This window comes from Moschus berezovskii, chromosome Y (assembly GCF_049115385.1).
Source record: "Moschus berezovskii isolate FMDL1 chromosome Y, NW_MosBer_1.0, whole genome shotgun sequence".
NCBI lineage: Eukaryota > Metazoa > Chordata > Mammalia > Artiodactyla > Moschidae > Moschus > Moschus berezovskii.
This window is the reverse complement of record NC_142489.1, coordinates 30,315,447-30,322,043: the sequence shown is the minus strand read 5'-3', so window position 1 is coordinate 30,322,043 and position 6,597 is coordinate 30,315,447. Positions and strand designations below refer to the sequence as shown.

The 6,597-nt window shown below is 46.3% G+C and overlaps 1 pseudogene; it reads right to left on the bottom strand.

The window, feature by feature from the left end:
* Positions 1 to 366: 366 nt before the first annotated feature.
* Positions 367 to 2,094, bottom strand: LOC148773092 (serine/threonine-protein phosphatase 2A 65 kDa regulatory subunit A beta isoform pseudogene; annotated as a pseudogene).
* Positions 2,095 to 6,597: the final 4,503 nt, after the last annotated feature.

Here is a 6,597-nt window from a genome sequence, read left to right as displayed (position 1 = left end):
ATAAAAACTGCACAACTAACACAAAAAACCACCAGGAGGAAGGGAGGGAGGCAGAGGAGATGGGGGAGGGGCCCCCATGCAGCAGCACTGGCTGGCGACCGGGGTGCTCGCCCCACTCCCCACCTGGCGGGAGCGGCCCCGTCCTCCCAGGGCTCTGCTCCGTCCCACACTGTGCGCCCCCAGCCCCGTGAGGGGTGGACGTGAGAAGTCGGAGTCCCGATCTGAGGGAGGAACCGTGCCGGGGGAGGGACCTGGGGTCAGAGCATGCACGGGGAGTAACAGCCAAGGACCCCCACTGTCCCCCCAGGGAGGGGCCTGGCGGGGGAGGGTGGGCACCGTAGGCCAGCGGTGGGTCCTCTTCCAGCATCAGGGGAGAGACAGAACAGTCAGAGCCTCCTGGGCAAGTACTTGACGTCCACGTCCTGGTCCTGGGTCAGCTTCTCAAGGACGGGCTTGACCTCGCTCTGCAGCGTGCTGTTGTCCAGGATGCGCCCGATCTTCTACAGGGACTTGGCCACGTTGAAGCGGACGTTGGCAACAGGGTCCCCGGCCATGTGCAGCACGGTGGGCAGTATGTGCTTGGTGGTGATGTCCTGCCCGCAGATCTCAGACAGCACATTGATACAGAAGAGCGTGGTCATGCGGTGCAGGGAGTTGGCGTCCCCAGACATGGCCAAGACCTTCGGGATGATAGTCGCATGGGCCCACTCCTTCCCAAACCTCTCCACCACCTTCTTGAGGTTGCTGGTAGCCCCCTCGCGGATGGCATAGACATGATCCACAAGCCAGGCCATGCACAAAGATTTGAATTTCTCATCAAACAACTCCACCCCCAGTTGTCCCGCCAGCAGAGGGATATACTTGATGATGGCCAGCCGCACCCGCCACTTGGCATCCTCCGCCAGCTCCACGATGGCAGGGAGTAGGGACTTCAACAGCTGCCTGAAGCCGATCACCTCGTTCATGCAGTCCAGGTTGGAGATGATGTTCAGCCGCACCTCCGGGCACTCGTCCTTCAACTGGGCCAGGAAGAGGTGCAGGAGGTCCTTGATCGTGCTGTCTTTGCCCGGGATCGAAAAGAGGCCCATGATGATGGAGGCCAGGGCTGACTTGAAGAGATGGTTGGCATCAGACACCAGCTCCTTGATGCAGGGCAAGATCTGGGTCATGATCACATTCTCCCAACAGTCAGCGGAGAGATTTCCACAGAATTCTTTGACGTTGTGGGAGGCGGCAACCTTCACCTCAGTCAGCCTCACAGTCTTTCATCAGGTTCTGGAAGGAAGGACTCAGGTTCTTCTGGGTGATTTCAGGCCCCACTGCTTTCTGGAGCCCTGTGAACTTGTCGGCCACCATGTAACGGACGCGCCAGGACTTGTCCTCGGTAGCCTGGCACAGGGTGGGCATCACCAGGTCCTCCAGGGCCTCCTGGGGCAGGAATTGGGCGATGTTCACGCATGTCTCCACTGCTAGCAGCCCCATCTCGCTCTTGATGTTGTCCAGCTCCAGCACCTTGGCGAACTCCCCAACCTTGGAGGCTGTGGGTCACAGCACCATGGGGGTGTCATCTGAACATAGGTTCTGGAAGTACTGTTGAAGCTCTGCCTTGATGGCCCTTGACACACGGGGGTAACAGACAGAGAAGAGGCCGCAGGATGAAGTGTGGGAGGTGAACCAGGCTCCGCCCGCCAGCCACTTCACCAGGGGCACGAAGTGGACCTCAAGGTCGGAGGGGGAGTGCTCATGTGAGATATCCCGCAGGGATTCCATTGCCTTATTCAGCACCACCGTCTCCTCCACCGTGGCCAGCAACTTCAGGGGCAGCAGCAGGCAGTGCATGTACTCGAGGCCACCCAGCAGAGTGGTAAAAGTGCCCAGCTGCTCTGCCAGGTCCAAAAGGACCTCGTCCTCATCGTAGACTGTGTCTGTAAGGAAGGGCAGAAGTTTACCGTGGGCCCTTTCGACCCCAAGGATCAAAGCAATGGTGGACAGCTTCTAGATGCTGTTGGGGCAAAGCTGAACATCCTCGTTGTGGAGCTCGTCTATGAGCACTGTGATGGGGTAGAATGAGTGGTTGCTGTTGGCTGCCGCCATCTTGGGCCTGTCCCCTTCCTGTCAAAACTGAGGCCAGTGCCGTGCTAAAACTGGGATAGGGAGGGGTTGGGCTGGGAGGAGGAAAGGAACAAAAGATTTCTATAGAAAACTATAAGACACTGGTGAATGAAATCAAATAGGACACTAATATATGGAGAAATATACCATGTTCATGGATTAGAAGAATAAATATTGTGTGCCAGGAGCCAGAGAGGGAAATCCTACCCGTGGCAATGGTCAATTGGGGAAGAGGCCTGATGGGCAAAGGCTAATCAGGACTCGAGGAACCCCCTGGACTTACCTGAGCATCTACCCCAAAGAAAACCGGAGTCTGACTGCCTTACTCTCTTACACCTCTTATCAAGTCCTTTAATACTTATGGGGGCTTCCCCCCAACCACCTATCTCTGAAAACATTAATTCAGAGCTGTAGTTTAAAAGTTCTCCTTGGCTTAATAGGAGTGTTCCAATCCAAGCCCCTCTGATAGCTTTCTAACTTGCATGACAAGTTTGTCCGGGCTTTTACAACTATGAATGTGACTGTTTACAGCCTCGAACCATGCAAAGACAGAAAACCTAATATTCTAAAATACAGGAATTTGTTGAAGAAGTAAAAATCATTAGAATAGTAGTAAAAAAGAGATTTCATTGTTGAATCAATGCTTGCTGCAAAGTTTATCTATTGTATCCTTGGAAATTTATTAATCACAAATAGAGAGTATAAGTAGTAGCCTTTGATTTAACCACATCAGATCTTAAGTTAATAAATTCCTTTCCTGTAGCTCACTACACTTTTGCCTTATAGGAATGTAACTTTGTCATGTGTCTAGCACATGACTTTACGAAAATCACTTTAAAAGAATATAAGACTTTTTCTAGCTAACTAACCTTTGTTAGGAGAGAAGGCCATAAACTGTCAGCAGGCCTCCTGGCCAGAAGATGATGTAAACCACCTAAAACTTTTGTTTATCATGAGATATACAAAAATAAGCCCTGATCCTGATAAGGGTCAAGACTGCAGACCCCGCGTGATTTTGGCATGAGTCTATACCTCCCTTTCTCTAGTTTTTATGTGCACAACTTAGGGTATAAAAGCAGCACTGGAAAATAAAGTTTTGGGCCTTGCTCACTGAAGCTTGGTCTCCCCATGTCGTTCTTTCTCTTTTTCTGTCCTTTTCTCTATTCTCCTTTTTCTGGTTGAGATCCTTGGAGTGCTGGGCCCTCTGCGTTTATTTATCTGCCTGGGCTTCTAAGACCCACTCGAGGTGGTGCCCTGGTGGGGTGCCTCTGGTGATTCAAGAGGGCGCCTGCGGCCTACGTAAGCAGAGCAAACCCCGTGCTTGGGTTTTCTCTCTCTCTCTCTCTCACTGACGCTGACGCCGTTCATCCCGAGGATATCCTGGACCATATCGTGGCTGCTCCCTGATAATTGTGAAAATGCGTATACTACCTAAAGTAACATACATTCAATGCAATCCCTATCAAGCTACCAACAGTATTTTTCACAGAGCTACAACAAGTAATCTCACAGTTTGTATGGAAATACAAAAAACCGCGAATAGCCAAAGCAATCTTGAAGAAGAATGGAACTGAGGGAATCAAACTGCTGAACTTCAGGCTCTACTACAAAGCCACAATCATCAAGACAGTATGGTACTGGCATAAAGACAGAAATATATATCAATGAAACAAAATAGAAAGTCCAGAGATATATCCATGCACCTATGGACACCTTTACTTTGACAAAGGAGGCAAGAATATAAAATGGAGGAAAGACAGATTCTTTAACAAGTGGTGTTGGGGAAACTGGTAAATGAATGAAACTAGAACACCCCCTAATATCATACCCAAAAACAATCTCAAAATGGATTAAAGATCTAAATGTAAGACCAGAAACTATAAAACTCCTAGAGGAGAACATAGGCAAAACACTCTCTGACATAAATCACAGCAGGATCCTCCATGAGCCACCTCCCAGAACATTGGAACTAAAAGCAAAATAAACAAATGGGACCTAATGAAGATTAAAAGCTTCTGCACAGCAAAGGAAACTATAAACAAGGTGAAAAGACAGCTCTCAGAATGGAAGAAAATAATAGCCACTGAAACAACTGACAAAGAATTATTCTCCAAAATATACAAGCAGCTCCTGCAGCTCAATTCCAGAAAAATAAACGACCCAATCAAAAAATGGGCCAAAGATCTAAACAGACATTTATCCAAAGAAGACATACAGATGGCTAACAAGCACATGAAAAAATGCTCAATATCCCGCATAATCAGAGAAATTCAAATCAAGATGACAAAGAGGTACCATTTCACACAAGTCAGAATGGCTGCTATCCAAAAGTCTACAAGCAATAAATGCTGGAGAGGGTTTGGAGAAAAGGGAACCCTGTTACACTGTTGGTGGGAATGAAAACTACTACAGCCACTATGGAGAACAGTGTGGAAATTCCTTTAAAAAACTGGAAATAGAACTGCCATACGATCCAGCAGTCGCATTCCTGGCATAAACACTGAAGAAACCAGATTTGAAAGAAACACGTATACTCGATTGTTCATTGCAGCACTGTTTATAATAGCAAGAACATGGAAGCAACCTATATGTCCATCTGCAGATGAATTGATAAGGAAGCTTTGGTACCTATACACAATGGAGTTTTACTCAGCCATTAAAAAGAATACATTTGAATCATTTCTAATGAGGTGGATGAAACTGGAGCCTATTATACAAAGTGAAGTAAGCCAGGAAGAAAAACAACAATACAGTATACTAAAGCAAACAATTTTGAAAGATGGTAATGATGACCCTGTATATGAGACAGTAAAAGAGATACGGGTGTATAGAACAGTCTTTTGGACTCTGTGGGAGAGGGATGATTTAGGAGAATGGCATTGAAACATGTATATTATCACATGTGAAGCGAATCACCAGTCCAGGTTCGACAAATGATGCAGGACGTTTGGGGCTGGTGCACATGGATGACCCGGAAGTAGGAAAAACGGAGGAGGGATGTGGGAGGGGGGTTCAAGAAGGGGAGCACGTGTGCACCTGGGGAGGATTAATGTCAATGTATTGCAAAACCAATATAATATTGTAAAGTAATTAGCCACCAATAAAAAAATAATAATTAAAAATAAAGAAATATAATTAGTGTGCAAGTAAAATTTCATCCAAGCAATAAACAGTAAAGGAGCCCTAGTTTCTATGCTAATAGAAGACAAGTGTTTTAATCAAAAATGTTTTGAGACAAATCACATTCATTATGATTGTACAACATTTTTAACATTTATTTATTTTAGCTGAAGCAGTTAAATAATTACAATATTGTAGTGGTTTTTGCCATTCATTGCTATGAATAAGCCATGGGTTTACATGTGTTCCCCATGCTGCTCTCCCCTCAGGATTAAAGTCTGGCTGAAGAAAATACAATTCTCAAAATTTTTGCTGTGCATTTTTCCCAGTCAGTAGCACAAATTCCTGGAGAAGGCAACGGCAAACCACTCCAGTACTCTTGCCTAGAAAATCCCATGGATGGAGGAGCCGGATAGGCTGCAGTCCGTGGGGTCGCTAAGGGTCGGACACGACTGAGTGACTTCACTTTCACTTTTCACTTTCACACATTGGAAAAGGAAATGGCAATCCACTCCAGTGTTCTTGCCTGGAGAATCCCAGGGACGGGGGAGCCTGGTGGGCTTCTGTCTATGGGGTCACACAGAGTCAGACACGACTGAAGTGACTTAGCAGCAGCAGCAGCAGCACAAATTCCAGGATTTTAAAATAAATGATCCTATTACAGACCTCAGCTTTCAAACTACATTTATAATTTCCTACTTAGGATACTTCTGAATATCAGAGGCTTACTATTAGGTACTAAAATATGAACGAATTCATGTTTCTTTAAATCGATGACATCAACTGATAATGCTTCTTTACTTTTAGAAATAAAAAAAATGGAGGTAGGGAAGGAGATGGTGGAGGAAAATGATGGGGAGACCAATTTCTCTCCCTCAAATTCATCAAAAGAACATTTGAACACTGAGTAAATTCCACGAAACAAGTGAATGCCGGCTGAGGACATCAGGCACCCAGAAAAGCAGCCCATTGTCTTCAAAAGGAGGTAGGAAAAAACATAAAAGATACAAAGAGAGACAAAAGAGATAAGGATGGAACTCTGTCCTGGGAAGGGAGGCATAAAAAAGGGAGAAGTTTAAAAAGTTCCGAACACCAGGAAATACTCTCACTTGTGAGTTCATGGCGAGTTTAGACCTCAGAGGGCAACATAAGTGGGAAGAAAAAGAGAAGAGGGTGTTTGCTTGACCAGTGCGTTCTCCTGGCAGAACTCTACTAGCCTTTTACCCTGCTACATTCTGTACTCCAAGGCAAATTTGCCTCGTACTTTAGGTGTTTCTTGACTTCCTACTTCTGTTTTCCATTCCCCTATAATGAAAAGGACATCTTTTTTGGGTGTTAGTTTTAGAAGGTCTTGCAGGTCTTCAC